Below are 20,518 nucleotides of genomic sequence, written 5' to 3'. Positions count from 1 at the left end.
TTAACAAGAGTTTAAAAATATAAAGAACAACCAGAGATGAAAAATACAATTACTGAAATGAAAAATACACTAGAAGGAATCAACTGTAGCCTAAATTATACAGAGTAATGGATCAGCAAGCTGGAAGACAGTATAGTGGAAATCACTGATGCTGAACAGAAAAAAGAAAAAAAGAATGAAAAGAAATGAGGACCGTTTAAGAGTCCTCTGGGACAACATCACACATACAAAGATTCATAGTATAGGGGTCTCAGAAGGAGGAGAGAAAAGGGGGTTGAGAACATGTTTCAAGAAAAAATAGCTGAAAATTTCCCTAAACTGGGAAATAGTCACCCAAGTCCAGGAAGCATAGGAAGTCCCATACAGGATAAACCCAAAGAGGAACACACCATGACATTGTAATTAAAATGACAAAATAAAAGATAAGCAGAGAATATTAAAAGCAGCAAGTGAAAAGCAACAAATAACATACAAGGGAAGTCCTATAAGGTTATCAGCTGATTTTTCAGCAGAAACTCTGTAGGCCAGAAGGGAGTAGCTTGATATATTTAAAGTGATGAAAAGGAAAAACCTACAAGCTAGAATACTCTACCCAGCAAGACTCTTGTTCAGACTGGATGGAGAGATCAAAAGTTTTACAGACAAGCAAAAGCTAAAAGAATTCTGAGTCACCAAACCAGCTTTACAAGCTGTGTTAAAGGAAATTCTCTAAGCAAAAAAGAAAAGGTCACAACTAGAAACATGAAAATTATGAAATGAAAAAGTCCAGCAGTAAAGTCAAACATACAATAAAAGTAGGAAATCATCTACACACAAATCTAGTACGCAGGTTAAGACAAAAGGAGCAAAATCATCTATATGCACAGTAAGGGGACTCACAAAACAATTAGATGTAAAATATGATATCAAAAACAGTAATCATGTGGGGAGGAGACAACAAAAGAAAGGTTGTTAAAATGCATTAGAAATTAAGAGATCAGCAACTTAAAACAATCATGTATATTTAGAGATTGCTATATAAAGACCTCATGGTAACCATAAACCAAAACTCTATAATAGATATACCCACAAAAAAGAAAAAGGAATCCAAACATAGCACTAAAGATAGTAATCAAATCACGAGAGAAGGGAGGAAGGGAGGAAGGGAGGGAGGGAGGGAGGGAGGGAGGGAGGAAGGAAGGCAGGAAGGAAGGAAGGAAGGATGGAAGGAAGACCTAGAAAACCAAATCCAAAACAATTAACAAAATGGAAACAAGAAAACATGTATCAATAATTACCTTAAATGTAAATGGACTAAATACTCCAATCAAAAGATATAAAGTGGCTGAATGAATACAAAAACAAGACCCATATATATGCCGCCTACAAGAGACTCACTTTAGTTATAAATACACACATAGACTGAAAGTGAGGGGATAGAAAAATTTATTTCATAAAAATGTAAATCAAAAGAAAGCTAGGGAGGGAACTGGGAAGATGGCGGAAGAGTAAGATGCGGAGATCACCTTCCTCCACACAGATACATCAGAAATACATCTACACGTGGAACTGCTCCTATAGACTACCCACTGAACGCTGGCAGAAGACCTCAGACTTCACAAAGGGCAAGAAACTCCCCCACGAACCTGGGTAGGGCAACAGAAAAAAGAATAAACAAAGAAAAAAGAATTGGGAGGGACTTGCACCAGTGGGAGGGAGCTGTGAAGGAGGAAAGGTTTCCACACATTAGAAGCCCCTTCACGGGTGGAGACTGCAGGTGGCGGAGGGGTGAAGCTTCGGAGCCATGGAGGAGAGCGTAGCCACAGGGGTGTGGAGGGCAAAGGAGAGAGATTCCTGCACAGAGGATCAGTGCCGACCAGCACTCACCAGCCAGAGAGGCTTGTCTGCTCATGCTAAGGCTGCTGCTGCCACTGCCAAGAAGACAGTGTGCGAGCACATGTCATTCTCCACACCTCCCCTCCCAGGAGCCTGTGCAGCCCGCCACTGCCAGGGTCCCGTGACTCAGGGACAACTTCCCTGGGAGAACGCATGGCAAGCCTCAGGCTGGTGCAACATCACGCCGGCCTCTATCGCCACAGGGTCACCCCGTACTCCATGCCCCTCCCTCCTCCTGGCCTGAGTGAGCCAGAGCCCCCAAAGCAGCTGCTCCTTTAACCCCATCTTGTCTGACCCAAAAACAGACACCTGCAGGCTACCTACATGCAGAGGTGGGGCCAAATCCAAAGCTGAAACCCGGGAGCTGTGCAAACAAAGAAGAGAAAGGGAAATCTCTCCCAGCAGCCTCAGGAGCAGTGCATTAAATCTCCACAATCAACTTGATGTACCCTGCGTCAGTGGAATACCTGAAGAGAAAACAAATCATCCCAAATTGGGGAGGTGGACTTTGAGAGCAGAATATATTTTTCCCCTTTTCCTCTTTTTGTGTATGCTGTGCGAGATTTCGTCTCTATAGCTTTGCTTTCACCATTTGTCCTAGAGTTCTGTCAGTCCGTTATTTTTATCTTAAAATATTTTTTTCTTAATAATTATTTTTTATTTTAATATCTTTATTTTATCTTACTTTATTTTATCCTCTTCCATTCGTTCTTTTTTCTACTTTTCCTCCCTATTATTTTGAGCCATGCAGATGAAAGGCTCTTGATGCTGCAGCCAGGAGTCAGTGCTGTGCCTCTGAGGTGGCACAGCCAACTACAGGACACTGGTCCACAAGAGACGTCTCAGCTCCATGTAATATCAAACAGCAAAAATATCTAAGAGATCTCCATCTCAACAACAACATCCAGCTTCACTCAACGACCAGCAAGCTAAAATGCTAGACACCCTATGCCAAACAACTAGCAAGACAGGAACACAAACCCATCCATTAGCAGAGAGGGTGCCTAAAAACATAAGGCCACAGACACCCCAAAACACACCACCAGAAGTGGACCTGCCCACCAGAAAGACAAGATCCAGCCTCATCCACCAGAACACAGTCACTAGTCCTTCCATAAGGAAGCCTACACAACCCACTAAACCAACTTTAGCCACTGGGGACAGACATCAAAAACAACGGGAAATATGAACCTGCAGCCTGCAAAAAGAGACCCCAAACACAGTAAGATAAGCAAAATGAGAAGACAGAAAAACACACAGCAGATGAAGGAGCAAGATAGAAACCCACCGAACCTAACAAATGAAAAGGAAATAGGCAGTCTACCTGAACACGAATTCAGAAAAATGATAATAAAGATGATCCAAAATCTTGGAAATCGAATAGAGAAAAATGCAAGAAACATTTAACAAGGACCTAGAAGAATGAAAGTGTTAACAAGCAAAGATGAACAACACAATAAATGAAATTTCAAATACTCTAGATGAGATCAATAGCAGAATAACTGAGGCAGAAGAACGGATAAGTGACCTGGAAGATAAAATAGTGGAAATAACTATTGCAGAGCAGAAGAAAGAAAAAAGAATGAAAAGAACTGAGGACAGTCACTGAGAACTCTGGGAAAACATTAAATGCACCAATATTCGAATTATAGGGGTTCCAGAAGAAGAAGAGAAAAAGAAAGGGACTGAGAAAATAGTTGAAGAGATTATACTTGAAAACTACCCTAATATGGGAAAAGAAATAGTTAATCAAGTCCAGGAGCACAGAGAGTCCCATATAGGATAAATCCAAGGAGAAACACGCCAAGACACATACTAATCAAACAATCAAAAATTCAATACAAAGAAAACATATTAAAAGCAGCAAGGGAAAAACAAAAAATAACACACAAGGGAATCCCCATAAGGTTAACAGCTGATCTTTCAGCAGAAACTCTACAAACCAGAAGGGAGTGGCAGGACATATTTAAAGTGATGAAGGAAAAAACCTACAACCAAGATTACTCTACCCAGCAAGGATCTCATTCAGATTTGATAGAGAAATTAAAACCTTTACAGACAAGCAAAAGCTGAGAGAGTTCAGCACCACCAAACCAGCTCTACAACAAATCCTAAAGGAACTTCTCTAGGCAAGAAACACAAGAGAAGGAAAAGACCTACAAGAACAACCCGAAACAATTAAGTAAATGGTAATAGGAACATACATATCGATAATTACTTAAATGTAAATGGATTAAATGCTCCCACAAAAAGACACAGACTGGCTGAATGGATACAAAAACAAGACCCATATATATGCTGTCTACAAGAGACCCACTTCAAACCTAGGGACACATACAGACTGAAAGTGAGGGGATGGAAAAAGACATTCCATGCAAATGGAAATCAGAAGAAAGCTGGAGTAGCAATTCTCATATCAGACAAAATAGACTTTAAAATAAAGATTATTGCAAGAGACAAAGAAGAACACTACATAACGACCAAGGGGTCAATCCAAGAAGAACATATAACAATTGTAAATATTTATGCACCCAACATAGGAGCACCTGAATACATAAGGCCAATAATAACAGCCATAAAAGGGGAAATCAACAGTAACACAATCATAGTAGGGGACTTTAACACCCCACTTTCACCAAAGCACAGATCATCCAAAATGAAGATAAATAAGGAACCTCAAGTTTTAAAGGATACATGAAACAAGATGGGGTTAACTGATATTTATAGGACATTCCATCCAAAAACAACAGAACACACATTTGTCTCAAGTGCTGATGGAACATTCTCCAGGATAGGTCATATCTTGGGTCGCAAATCAAGCCTTGGTAAATTTAAGAAAATTGAAATCTTTTCCGACCACAACACTATGAGACTAGATATCAATTACAGGAAAACATCTGTAAAAAATTCAAACACATGGAGGCTAAACAATACACTACTTAATAACGAAGTGATAACTGAAGAAATCAAAGAGGAAATCAAAAAATACCTATAAACAAATGACAATGGAGACACGATGACCCAAAACATATGGGATGCAACAAAAGCAGTTCTAAGAGTGAAGTTTATAGCAATACAATCCTACCTTAAGAAACAGGAAACATGTCAAATAACCTAACTTTGCACCTAAAGCAATTAGAGAAAGAAGAACAAATAAAACCCAAAGTAAGCAGAAGGAAAGAAATCATAAAGATCAGATCAGAAATAAATGAAAAAGACATGAATGAAACGATAGCAAAGATCAATAAAGTTAAAAGTTGGTTCTTTGAGAAGATAAACAAAATTGATAAACCATTAGCCAGACTCATCAAGAAAAAGAGGGAGAAGACTTAAATCAATAGAATAAGAAATGAAAAAGGAGAAGTAACAACTGACACTGCAGAAATACAAAAGATCATGAGAGATTACTACAAGCAACTCTATGCCAATAAAATGGAAAACCTGGAAGAAATGGACAAATTCTTAGAAATGCACAACCTGCCAAGACTTAATCAGGAATAAATAGAAAATATAAACAGACCAATCACAAGCACTGAAATTGAAACTGTGATTTAAAATCTTCCAACAAACAAAAGCCCAGGACGACATGGCTTCACAGGCGAATTCTATCAAACATTTAGAGGAGAGCTAACACCTATCCTTCTCAAACTCTTCCAAAAGATAGCAGAGGGAGGAACACTCCCAAACTCATTCTATGAGGGCACCATCACCCTGATACCAAAACCAGACAACGATGTCACAAAGAAAGAAAACTACAGGCCAATATCACTGATGAACATAGATGCAAAACTCCTCAACAAAATACTAGCAAACAGAATCCAACAGCACATTAAAAGGATCATACAGCATGATCAAGTGGGGTTTATTCCAGGAATGCAAGGATTCTTCAATATAAGCAAATCAATCAATGTGATACACCATATTAACAAATTGAAGGAGAAAAACCATATGATCATCTCAAAACATGCAGAGAAAGCTTTTGACAAAATTCAACACCCATTTATGGTAAAAACCTGGCAGAAAGTAGGCACAGAGGGAAGTATCTTCAACATAATAAAGGCCACATATGACAAATCCACAGCCAACATCGTTCTCAATGGTGAAAAACTGAAACCATTTCCTCTAAGATCAGCAAGAAGACAAGGTTGCCCACTCTCACCACACTTATTCAACATAGTTTTGGAAGTTTTAGCCACAGCAATCAGAGGAGAAAAAGAAATAAAAGGAAACCAAATCGGAAAAGAAGAAGTAAATCTGTCACTGTTTGCAGATGACATGATACTATACATAGAGAATCCTAAAGATGCTACCAGAAAACCACTAGAGGTAATCAATGAATTTGGTAAAGTAGCAGGATACAAAATTAATGCACAGAAATCTCTGGCATTCCTATACACTAATGATGAAAAATCTGAAAGTGAAATTAAAAAACACTCCCATTTACCATTGCAACAAAAAGAATAAAATATCTAAGAATAAAGCTACCTAAGGAGACAAAAGACCTGTATGCAGTAAATTATAAGACATTGATGAAATAAATTAATAGATACAAATAGATGGAGAGACATACCATGTTCTTGGATTGGAATAATCAATACTGTGAAAATGACTCTACTACCCAAAGCAATCTACAGATTCCATGCAATCCCTATCAAACTACCACTGGTATTTTTCACAGAACTATAACAAAAAACTTCATAATTTGTATGGAAACACAAAAGACCCCAAATAGTCAAAGCAATCTTGAGAACGAAAAATAGAACTGGAGGAATCAGGCTCCCTGACTTCAGACTATACTACAAAGCTACAGTAATGAAGACAGTATGGTACTGGCACAAAAACAGAAATATAGATCAATGGAACAGGATAGAAAGCTCAGAGATAAACCCACACACATATGGTCACCTTATCTTTGATAAAGGAAGCAAGAATATACAGTGGAGAAAAGACAGCCTCTTCAATAAGTGGTGCTGGGAAAACTGGACAGCTACATGTAAAAGTATGAGATTAGAACACTCCCTAACACCACACACAAAAATAAGCTCAAAATGGATTAAAGACCTAAATGTAATGCCAGAAACTATCAAACTCTTAGAGGAAAATATAGGCAGAACACTCTAGGACATAAACCACAGCAAGGTCCTTTTTGACCCACCTTCTAGAGAAATGGAAATTAAAAAAAAAATAAACAAATGGGACCTAATGAAACTTAGGTCCTTTGCTTTTGCACAGCAAAGGAAACCATAAACAAGACCAAAAGACAACCCTCAGAATGGGAGAAAATATTTGCTAATGAAGCAACTGACAAAGGATTAATATCCAAAATTTACAAGTAGCTCATGCAGCTCAATATCAAAAAAACAAACAACCCAATCCAAACATGGGCAGAAGACCCAAATAGACATTTCTCCAAAGAAGATAAACAGATTGCCAACAAACACATGAAAGAATGCTCAACATCATTAATCGTTAAAGAAATGCAAATCAAAACTACAATGAGATATCATTTCACACCAGTCAGAATGGCCATCATCAAAAACTCTAGAAACAATAAATGCTGGAGAGGGTGTGGAGAAAAGGGAACACTCTTGCACTGCTGGTGGGAATGTAATTTGATACAGCCACTACGCAGAACAGTATGGAGTTTTCTTAATAAACTACAAATAGAACTACAATAGGACCCAGCAATCCCACTACTGGCATATACCCTGAGAAAACCGTAATTCATAAAGAGTCATGTACCAAAATGTTCATTGCAGCTCTATTTACAATAGCAGGACATGGAAGCAACCTAAGTGTCTATCATCGGATGAATGGATAAAGATGTGGCACATATATACAATGGAATATTACTCAGCCATTAAAAGAAACGAAATTGAGTTATTTGTAGTGAGGTGGATGGGCCTAGAGTCTGTCATACAGAGTGAAGTAAGTCAGAAAGAGAAAAACAAATACTGTATGCTAGCACATATATATGGAATCTAAGAAAAAAAAAGATCATGAAGAACCTAAGGGTAAGACTGAAATGGAGATGCAGACCTACTAGAGAATGGACTTGGGGATGTGGGGAGGGGGAAGGGTAGGCTGTGACGAAGTCAGAGCGTGGCATGGACATATATACACTACCAAACGCAGGGTGGATAGCTAGTAGGAAGCAGCCACATAGCACAGGGAGAATAGCTCGGTGCTTTGTGACCACCTAGCGAGGTTTGATAGGGAGGGTGGGAGGGAGGGAGACAGATGAGCGAAGAGATATGGGAACACATGTATATGTATAACTGATTCACTTTGTTATAAAGCAGAAACTAACACACCATTGTAAAGCAATTATACTCCAATAAAGATGTTAAAAAAAAGAAAGCTGGGGTAGCATACTTATATCAGACAAAATCGACTTTAAAATAAAGACTGTTACAAGACACAAATAAGAATGCTACATAATGATCAAGGGATCAATCCAAGAAGATATAACAATTGTAAATACATATGTACCCAACATAGGTGCAACTAAATATATAAAGCAAATATTAACAGACATAAAGGAAGAAATATACAGTAACACAATAAAGTAGGGGACCATAACATCCTACTTACATTAATGGATACATCATCCAGTCAGAAAATCAAGATGGAAACGGTGGTCTTAAATGACATATTTGACTAGATGTACTTAATTGACATATATAGAATATTCCATCCAAATGCAGCAGAATACACATTCTTTCCAAGTGAACATGGAACTTTCCCTAGGATAGATCACACACAAGGCCACAAAACAAGCCTCTGTAAATTTAAGAAGACTGAAATCATATCAAGCATCTTTTCCGACTACAACACTGAGACTAGATATCAAATACTAGGGGAAAAATGCAAAAAACACAAACACTTGGAGGCTGAACAATAAACTCTCAATAAACGGGTATAGAAGCAAAAACCCTCAACATAATAAAGGCCACATATGACAAACCCAAAGCTGACATCATACTCAATGGTGAAAAGCTGAAAGCATTTCCTCTAAGATCAGGAAAAATACAAGGATGTCCACTCTCGCCACTTTTATTCAACATAGTAATGGAAGTCTTAGCCACAGCAATCAGAAAAGAAAAAGAAATAAAAGGAACCCAAATTGGAAAAGAAGAATTAAAACTGCCACTGTTTGAAGATGACATGATACTATACATAGAAAATCCTAAAGACACCACCAGAAAACTACTAGAATGAACGTAGTTGAATGAATTAGGTAAAGTTAAAGGATACAAAATTAATATACATAAATCTGCTGCCTTTGTATACACTAACAATGAACTATCAGAAAGAGAAATTAAAGAAACACTCCCATTCACCACTGCATTAAAAAGAATGCCTAGGAATAAAGCTACCTTAGGAGGTAAAAGAACTGTATTCAAAAAGCTATAAGACACTAATGAAAGAAATTGAATATGACACAAACACATTGAAAGATATACCATGTTCCTGGATTTAAAGAATCATTATTGTTAAAATGACCACACTACCCAAGGCAATCTACAGATTCAATGCAATACCTATCAAGATACCAATGGTATTTTTCACAGAACTAGTACAAATAATTTTTAAAATTGTATGGAAACACAAAAGACCCTCAATAGACAAAATAATCTTAAGAAAGAAGAATTGATCTGAAGAATCATGCTCCCTGACTTCAGACTTTACTACAAAGCTGCAATAATCAAAATTGTGTGGTAGTGGCACAAAAAGAGACACATTGATAAATGGAACAGGATACAGAGCCAGGAAATAAACCCACACATTTATGGTCAATTAATCTACGACAAAGGAGGCAAGAAATAAAAATGGAGAAAAGACAGTCTCTTCAATACTGGTGCTGGGAAAACTGGACAGCTACAAGTAAAACAATGAAATTAGAACAATCTTTAAAACCATGTACAAATATAAACTCAAAATGGATGAAAGACCTAAATGTAAGACCAGAAAACATAAAACTCCTATAGGAAAACATAGGCAGAACATCCTTTGAAATAAACTGTAGCAAGTTTTGGATCTATATCCTAAAGCAGAAATAAAATCAAATATAAACAAATGGACCTAGTTAAAAGTTTTTGCACAGCAAAGGAAGCCATCAATGAAACAAAATGACAATCTACTGAATGGGAGAAAATACTTGCAAATGATATGACCAAAAAGGGGTTAATAGCCTAAATATACAAACAGCTCATACAACTCAACAGGAAGAAAAAACAAAACAGACAACCCAATTAAAAAATGGGCAGAAGACCTGAATAGACATTTTCCTGAAGAGGACATGCAGGGGCTTCCCTGGTGGCGCAGTGGTTGAGAGTCCGCCTGCCGATGCAGGAGACACGGGTTCGTGCCCCAGTCCAGGAAGATCCCACATGCCGCGGAGCGGCTGGGCCCGTGAGCCATGGCCACTGAGCCTGTGCGTCAGGAGCCTGTGCTCCGCAACGGGAGAGGCCACAACAGTGAGAGGACCGCGTACCACAAAAAAAAAAAAAAAGAGGACATGCCGATGGCCAACATGCACATGGAAAGATTCTCAACATCACTAATCATCAGTAAAATGCATGAAAAAAACAAACAACCCAAGCAAAAAATGGGTGGAAGATCTAAATGGACATTTCTCCAAAAAATACATACAGATGGCCAACAAGCACATAAGATGCTCAACATCACTAATTATTAGAGAAATGCAAATCAAAACTAAAATGAGGTATCACCTCATACCAGTCAAAACGGCCATCATCAAAATGTCTACAAACAATAAATGCTGGAGAAGGTGTGGAGAAAAGGGAACCCGCCTACACTGTTGGTGGGAATGTAAACTGGTACAGCCACTAAGGAGAAGAGTATGGACGTTCCTTAAAAAACTAAAAGTAGACCTACCATATGGCCCTGCAACCCCTCTCCTGGGCATATACCTGGAGAAAACCAAAATTCAAAAACATACATGTACCCCAATGTTCATTGCAGCACTATTTATAATAGCCAGGACATGGAAGCAACATAAATGTCCATCAATGGAGGAATGAATAAAGAAGATGTTAGATACACACACACACACACACACACACACATCACATACACATAATGGAATATTACTCAGCCATAAAAAAGAACAAAATAATGTCATTTGCAGCAACATGGATGCACCCAGAGATTGTCATAGTGAGTGAAATAAGTCAGACAGAGAAAGACAGATATAATATGATATTGCTTATTCGTAGAATTTAAAACATGATACAAGTGAACATATTTACAAAAGAGAAATACACTCACAGGTGTAGAAAACAGACATAGGATTACCAGGGGGGAAAGTGGTGAGGGGAGGGATAATTTGGGAGACTGGGATTGACAGATACACACTACTATGTATAAAATAGATAACTAATGAGGACCTACTTGTAGCACAGGGAACTCTTCTCAATACTCTGTAATGAGAGGACCTCCAAGATGGTGGAGGAGTAAGACGTGATCACCTTTCTCCCCACAAATATATCAAAAATACATCTATAAGTGGAACAACTACTACAGAACACCTACCGAATGCAGGCAGAAGACTTCAGATTTCCCAATGACAAAAAAGAAACTCCTCACGTACCTCGGGTCTTGGTGCTCCAGGCGGGTGTCAGGCCTGAGCCTCTGAGATGGGAGAGCCTAGTTCAGGACACTGGACCACCAGAGAATTCCCAACCCCACGTAATATCAATAGGCGAGAGCTTTCTCAGAGGCTGCCTAAAATCATAATAAGTTGGCAGAGACACCAAAACACCACTGGATGTGGTGCTGCCCACAAGAAAGACAAGATACAGCCTTATCCACCAGAACAGAGGCACTAGTCCCCTCCACCAGGAAGCCTATACAACCAACTGCAACAACCTTACCCACTGGGGGCAGACATCAAAAACAACGGGATCTATGAACAAGCAGCCTGAGAAAAAGAGACCACAAACACAGTAAGTTAAGAAACATGAGAAGACAGAGAAAGGTAAAAACCCACCACACTAAACAAATGAAGCAGAAATAGGCAATCTACCTGAAAAAGAATTCAGAGTAATGATAGGAAAGATGATCCAAAATTGTGGAAATAGAAGGGACAAAATACAAGAAACATTTAACAAGACCTAGAAGAACTAAAGAGCAAACAAACAATGATGAATGACACAATAAATGAAATTTAAAATTCTCTAGAAGGGATCAATAGCAGAATAACTGAGGCAGAAAAACGGATAAAAGACCTGAAAGATAAAATAGTGGAAATAACTACCACAGAGCAGAATCAAGAAAAAAAGAATGAAAAGAATTGAGGACAGTCTCAGAGACCTCTGGAACAACATTAAATGCACCATTATTCAAATTATAGGGGACCCAGAAGAAGAGAAAAAGAAAGGGACTGAGAAAATAGTTGAAGAGATTAGAGCTGAAAACTTCCCTAATATGGGAAAGAAAACAGTCATTCAAGTCCATGAAGTGCAGAGAGTACCACACAGGATAAATCCGAAGAGAAACACGCCAAGACACATATTAATCAAACTATCAAAAATTAAATACAAAGAAAATATATTAAAAGCACCAAGGGAAAAGCAACAAATAACATACAAGGGAATCCCCATAAGGTTAACAGCTGATTTTTCAGCAGAAACTCTGCAAGCCAGAAGGTAGTGTCAGGACATATTTAAAGTGATGAAAGGGAAAAACCTACAACCAAGATTACTCAACACAGCAACGATCGCATTCAGATTCGACAGAGAAATTAAAACCATTACACAAAAGCAAAAGCTAAGAGAATTCCACACAATCAAACCAGCTTTACAACAAATAATAAAGGAACTTCTCTAGGCAGGAAATATAAGAGAAGGAAAAGACCTATAATAACAAACCCAGACAAATTTTTAAAATGGTAATAAGAACATACATACTGATAATTACCTTAAATGCAAATGGATTAAATGCTCTAAGGAAAAGACATAGACTGGCTGAAAGGATACAAAAACAAGACAGATATATATACTCTCTACAAGAGACCCACTCCAGACCTAGGGACACATACAGACTGAGTGTGAGGCGATGGAAAAAGATATTCCGTGCAAATGGAAATCAAAAGACAGTGGGAGTAGCAATTCTCATATCAGAAAAAGTAAACTTTAAAATAAAGACTATTACAAGAGACAAAGAAGGACACACATAATGATCAAGGAATCAATCCAAGAAGAAGATATTACAGTTATAAATATTTATGCACCCAACATAGAAGCACCTCAATAAATAAGGCAAATGCTAACAGCCATAAAAGGGGAAATTGACAGTAACACAATAATAGTAGGGGACTGTAACACCCCACTTTCACCAATGGACAGATCATCCAAAATGATAATAAATAAGGAAGCATAAGCTTTAACTGACACATTAAGTGAGATGGCCTTAATTGATATTTATAGGACAATCCATCCAAAAACAACAGAATACACTTTCTTCTCAAGTGCTCATGGAACATTCTCCAGGATAGATCATATCTTGGGTAACAAATCAAGCCTTGGTAAATTTTAAAAATTGAAATTTTATCAACTACCTTTTCCGACCACAGTGCTATGAGACTAGATATCAATTACAGGGAAAGAATGTAAAACATACAAACACATGGAGGGTAAACAATACACTACCAAATAACCAAGAGATCACTGAAGAAATCAAAGAGGAGATCAAAAAATACTTAGAAACAAATGACAATGAAAACACAACAGCACAAAACCTATGGGATGCAGCCACAGCAGTTCTAAGAGGGACATTTACAGCAATACAATCCTACCTCAAGGAACAAGAAACATCTCAAATAAACAACTGAAACTTACACCTAAAGCAATTAGAGAGAGAAGAACAAAAAAGACCCATAGTTAGCATAAGGAAAGAAATCATAAAGATCAGATCTGAAATAAATGAAAAAGAAATGAAGGAAATAAGAGCAAAGATCAATAAAACTAAAAGCTGGTTCTTTGAGAAGATAAACAAAATTAATAAACCATTAGCCAGACTCATCAAGAAAAAAAGGGAGAAGACTCAAATCAACAGAATTAGAAATAAAAAAGGAGAAGTAACAATTGACACTGCAGAAATACAAAGGATCGTGAGAGATTACTACAAGCAACTATCTGCCAATAAAATGGACAACCTGGAAGAAATGGACAAATTCTTAGAAAAGCACAGCCTCCCGAGACTGAACCAGGAAAAAATAGAAGATATAAACAGACCAATCACAAGCACTGAAATTGAAACTATGATTAAGAATCTTTCAACAAACAAAAGCCCAGGACCAGATGGCTTCACAGGCGAATTCTATCAAACATTTAGGGAAGAGCTAACACCTATCTTTCTCAAACTCTTCCAAAATATAGCAGAGGGAGGAACAGTCCCAAACTCATTCTACGAGGCCACCATCACCCTGATACCAAAACCAGACAAAGAAAACTACAGGCCAATATCACTGATGAAAATAGATGCAAAATTCCTCAACAAAATATTAGCACACAGAATCCAACAGCACATTAAAAGTATCATACACCATGATCAAGTGGGATTTATCCCAGGAATGCAAGGGTTCTTTAATATATGCAAATCAAACAATGTGATAAACCATATTAACAAACTGAAGGATAAAACCATATGATAATCTAAATAGATGCAGAAAAAGCTTTCAACAAAATTCAACACCCATATATGATAAAAACTATCCATAAAGTAGACATAGAGGAAACTTACCTCAAGATAATAAAGCCCGTATATTACAAACCCACAGCCAATATCATTCTCAATGCTGAAAAGCTGAAACCATTTTCCATAAGATCAGGAATAAGAAAAGGTTACCCACTCTCACCATTATTGAACATAGTGTTGGAAGTTTCAGCCACAGCAATCAGAGAAGATAAAGAAAAGAAAGGAATTCAAATCAGAAAAGAAGTAAAACTCTCACTGTTTGCAGATCACATGATACTATATATAGAGAATCCTAAATATACTACCAGAAAACTACTAGAGCTAGTCAACGAACTTGGTAAAGTAGGATATAAAGTTACTGCACAGACAGAAATCTCTTGCATTCCTAATGTTTGTAGCACTAATGATGAAAAATCTGAAAGAGAAATTAAGGAAACAATCGCATTTACCATTGCAACAAAAAGAATAAAATACCCAGAAATAAACGTACCTAAGGAGACAAAAGACCTGTATGCAGAAAACTATAAGACACTGATGAAAGAAATTAAAGATGATACAAACAGATGGAGAAATATACCATGTTCTTGGATTGGAAGAGTCAACATTGTGAAAATGACTACACTACCCAAAGCAATCTACAGTTTCAATGCAATTCCTACCAAACTACCAATGGCATTTTTCACAGAACTACAACAAAAAATTTCACCATTTGTATGGAAACACAAGCGACCCTGAATAGCCAAAGCAATTTTGAGAAGGAAAAATGAAGGTGGAGGAATCAGGCTCCGTGGCTTCATACTATACTACAAAGCTACAGTAATGAAGACAGTATGGTACTGGCACAAAAAAAGAAATATAATCATTAATCATTAGAGAAATGCAAATCAAAACTACAATGAGGTATCACCTCACACTGGTCAGAATGGCCATTATTCAAAAATCTATAAACAATAAATGCTGGAGAGGGTGTGGAGAAAAGGGAATCCTCTTGCACTGTTGGTGGGAATGTAAGTTGATACAGCCAGTATGGAGAACACTGTGGAGGTTCCTTGCAAAACTAAAAATAGAACTACCATATGACCCAGCAATCCCACTACTGGGCATATACCCTAAGAAAACCATAATTCGAAAAGAGTCATGTACCACAATGTTCATTGCAGCACTATTTACAATAAATGGGTTCGTGCCCCAGTCCAGGAGGATCCCACATGCCACAGAGTGGCTGGGCCCGTGAGCCATGGCTGCTGAGCCTGCGCATCCGAAGCCTGTGCTCCACAATGGGAGAGGCCACAGCAGTGAGAGGCCCGTGTACCGAATAAAAAAAAAAAAAAAAACAAAAGAAAACTGTAACAGGTCATTTGACCTAATGAAGAGCAAACATACTATAAATCTAACAAAATAAAATATTGTAGTACTAGAATATTTTCATGTTGATATGTACATGCACCAAAACACTGGTAACAGGAATTGCTTCCTGGGAGGAAACCTGGGTGGCTGTTTGGGTAAGAATGAGAAGGAGATTTATTTTTCAATATATACCACTTTTTACCCTTTGGATTATGACCTTTGCATATGAGTTACTTAACTTAAAAAAATTAAAGCTTAGTACTGAGGCAAAAATAGAAAAAAAAGGATCACTGTAATTAAACAGAGGGATCCAAAAACAGATCCATGTATTTATAGGAATTTAGTGTAAGATGAAGGAACAGTTTATGACCACTGAGGAAATTATGTACTATTCAATAAATTGCACTGGACAAATGGCTATCCACTTAGAAAAAATGTGAGACCCATTGTGCACAATGGAATATAATGTTACTACATGTAATTAACAAATACTGAATGTACTCTTGAGGTGGGAAAGAGCTTGCTAACTAAAGCCTAAAACTCATAAGCCATAAAAAGAAAGAGATTTAAGTATGTATTAATTTTAAACTTCTTTGTAGCAAAAAGATCTCACCAGTAAGGTTAGAGATAAACAGCAAACTAAGATTTAGAAACAAAATATTAACATTTCTGACACATAAGGAGCTAATATGAAACAGTAAGTAAAAAATGAAACAAAATATAAAATTGAGCAAAGGATATGGACAAAAAATTCACAGTAGAATATTACAAATGGATAATAAACATATAGAAATATATTCAACCTCAAGAGTAATCAGAGAAATACGCTGTAAAACAATAAGATATTTGCATTTTTAAACTATGGAAGAATAACTAATACATTAATTAAAAGTTAGTTGTTGTAAGATGGAGGAAGAAAACAGAATTGCTGAAGACTGTGATAGGAGCAAAATTTCTTTTGTATATCATTATTTTATTTTATTTTTGAACCATGTAACTGAATTCATTTTCTCTGTGTCCCAGTATTCTTCCAAAACCAAATGATTTTCCATTATTCCCTATCTCGGTAAATAGTACCATCATTCATCCAACTGCAGAATCAGAAACCTAGAAGTCATCTTTCACATCTCCCTCTTCAACATACCCATATTACTGTACCTAAAGTTCTACCAATTTTACCCCCTAAGTCCCTTTCAGAAACACTTATTTCTCTTCACACGTTCCACCACAACCCTAGTGCAAGCTGTCATGAACTCATTCTTGACCACTGCTAAAGCCTCATTCACACAAGAAATATTTGCTAAGCATCTACTTTGTATCTGATATCATGCTAACTGGTTTCCTGGAATCTACTTTTGTCTCCTCACCCATTCTACACACTGCAGCCAAGTTTAGCATTTCAAAGATCTCATTTTGTCAGTAGCTCCCTCACCACTTTAAATACCTCAAAGCCTTCAGAGTAATCTTAAGGAAATTTAAAATTATTAACCTAGGCACAAATTAACATCATGGTCAGGTCCAAACTACTTCTTCAGCCCTATATTCACATCAGGACCACGTCTACCAATCTCAAGCCACATGGTCCTCCTTTCTGATCCCACAATGCACCATGTTGTCTATCTTGCATAGACATCATATCTCCATTAACTCAATATCCCTTTTCCTAGTAAACTCTTAAAAAATCAGAACAAATAGAAAGCATGTGCACTTGTAATCAAATATACTAATAATTACATTCAATATAAACTGTTTAAGTGTTCGGATTAAAGGCAAATATTATCATACTGAATGTACAAAGACTATATGTTACATACAAGATACACATCTAAAATATAAGAATGCAGAAAGGTTGAAAATAGAAGAATGGAAAAAGATACACCAAACAAAATCAATCAAAAGAAAGCTGGTGTGGCTAAATCATTATCAGACAAAGTAGACATTAAGGCAAAAATCATTACCAGCAATAAAAAGAGACACTTCAGAATGATAAAAGATTCTATTCACCAGAAATATACAATTCTAAATTTGTATGCAACTAATATTGCATCAAAAGATATGAGGTAAGATATAAGATGAAGAAAAATTAGACAAAACCACAATCAGAAATAGACAAATACAAGATCATAGAGGGATATTTTAATACATCTTTCTCAATAACTGATGGAATAGGAGAAAAAAATCAGTAAGGACACACCACATTGAATAACATTAACAAATTGAACCTAACTGGCATATGTGGAAACTATACTCAACAAATGCAGATACATATTCTTCTCATAAACACATGGAACATTTACATGCACTGAACATATTTTAGGCCAGAGATCAGCAAGCTTTTTGTAAAGTGCTAGATAATAAACACTTTAGGCTTTGTGAGCCCCATGAGATCACCATCATATATTTTTCTTTTTTAACAACCTCTTAAATGTGTAAAAAACATTTTTAGATTGAGGGCCATACAAAAACATTCTATAAGCAAGATTTGGCATGCAGACCATAATTTGCTGACTTCTGTTGTAGACCAAGAAGCAACTCTCCACAAATTCCAAACAGTGGAAAATTCTAGAGTATGCTCTCTGACCACAGTGCAATTAAGCAAGAAATAAATAATTGAATGACAATTAGAAAAGCTCCACCATTTGAAAATTAAGAAATACACATAATTTTAGGTTTGGGAGGAAAGGGATTACAGGAGGAAACTTTGGGGGATATAATATGTTCATTATGTTGATTGTTGTCTATTATCTTGATATTGGGCATATAAGTATGTTGAAACATATCAAATTGTGCATGTGTAGTTTACTGTATACCAATTTAGCTTCAATAAAGCTGTTAAAAATGGGGAAAAAAAGAAATACACTTCTAAATATCCCTGGTTCTATGGGAAAATCACATTAAAAATTAGACAATATTTTAAACCAAATAATTGTTGAAAATAATACATACAAAAGCTTGTGGGTTACAGCTAAAGTCACGCTTAGAGGAACATTTTTGACCCTAAAAGCATATATTAGCAAAGAAGAAAAGTTGAAAATCACGTGCTAAGCATCATCTCATTAAGTTAAAACAAGAAAGCAAATTAAACCCAAAGAAAGCAGAAGGAATTAAATAAGACCAGAAATAAATGAAACAGAAAACAATCAAGGGGATCAACAAAACCAAACATTGTTTCCTTGAAAAGAATAACAAATTTGATAAAACTCTAGAAGGACCAATGAAGAAAAACAGAGAAAGCACAAATAAAGTGTGGAATTTAAAAAGGATATAAACTACAGATCCTACACATACTAAAAATATAAGATATTATGAAAAAATTATGCCATTAATTTGAAAATATTATTAAATGGTATAAATTGCTAGCAAGGTACAACTTACCAAAATGGATTCAAGTCAAATAGAAAATCAGAACAGTACACAATATTAAAGAAATTGAAACTGTAACTTAAAACCCTTTTAAGGACATCATCAAGATGGCAAAAATAGGAAACCCCAGGCTCCATCTCACCACAAAGATCAACAATTAGATAGCTATCAATAAACAAAAATGATTCTGGGAGAGCTCAGGAGTCAATTTAAGAAACCAGCAACAAATAGAACAAAAAAACAGGGAATAACTGCACAAAAGGGAAGGATGAACAGCTTCATTTTATTGGCATCATCCTGTCCTCCAGGCTGGCACTACTCAGTTCCAAGAGGGAACTCCCCAGCAAGAAAGAGTTCCCCTCTGTGGAAAAGGGAGAGTGGGGTGAGTGACCATCTTCCAGTCTCTGGAGCACGACATGAAGGAACCACTTGATTTCACCCCACCCAGACTGGCAAAGCTAAGATATATAGAGATGGCTAGGAACAAAGCTTTAGTAATCATAAAAGTAAACATAAACCCACACATATATGGTCAACAAATATTTGACAAGGGAGCTAAGAATACTCAGTGGGGAAATGATAACCACATGCAGAAAAACTGAGTCACTATCTTACACCACTCCCAAAAATTAACTCAAAATGGATTGAGGATTTAAACATAAAGCCTGAAAAAGATAAACTCCTAGAAAAAAAAAAGAGAAAAAGCTCATTGACATGGGTCTTGGCAATGATTTTTTTGATATGTCACCAAAAGCACAAGCAACAAAAGCAAAAATGTGCAAGTGGTGTTCCATCAAACTAAAAAACTTCTACACATCAAAAGAAATATTCAACAAAACTAAAAGGCAAACTTCAGAATGGGAGAAAATATTTACAAATTGTATATCTGATATGGAATTAATGTCCAAAATATATACGGAACCCATAAAACTCAATAGCAAAAGAAAAAAACATCCAATAAAAAAGTGGGTAGAGAACTTGAATAGACATTTCTCCAAAGAAGATAGAAAAATGGCCTAAAGGGACATGAAAAGATGCTCAACATCACTAATCATTAAGGAAATGCAAAATCAAAACCACAAGGACTTGAGTGGATATAGTTGGGGTAGACAAGGGGCACGAAGGAGGACTGTGATTAAATCATGGCTTTGGCGAAAGGCAGATAGGACTAGGACTAAAACATGACCTTGAGTCCAACTAGTTGTGTGAC

General features: G+C 36.7%; 1 protein-coding gene and 1 pseudogene across 3 annotated transcripts in view; one reads left to right on the top strand and one right to left on the bottom strand.

Annotated features, from left to right (window-relative positions):
- Positions 1–20,518, top strand: part of LOC131748841 (paraneoplastic antigen Ma6F-like) — a 53,776-nt pseudogene that overhangs the window by 169 nt on the left and 33,089 nt on the right.
- GABRA3 (gamma-aminobutyric acid type A receptor subunit alpha3) overlaps positions 1–20,518 on the bottom strand; it is a 252,191-nt gene that overhangs the window by 209,237 nt on the left and 22,436 nt on the right. The window lies entirely within an intron of this gene.

The sequence above is a fragment of the Kogia breviceps genome, chromosome X (assembly GCF_026419965.1).
Source record: "Kogia breviceps isolate mKogBre1 chromosome X, mKogBre1 haplotype 1, whole genome shotgun sequence".
Lineage (NCBI taxonomy): Eukaryota > Metazoa > Chordata > Mammalia > Artiodactyla > Physeteridae > Kogia > Kogia breviceps.
This window is presented reverse-complemented; position numbering and strand designations above follow the sequence as displayed.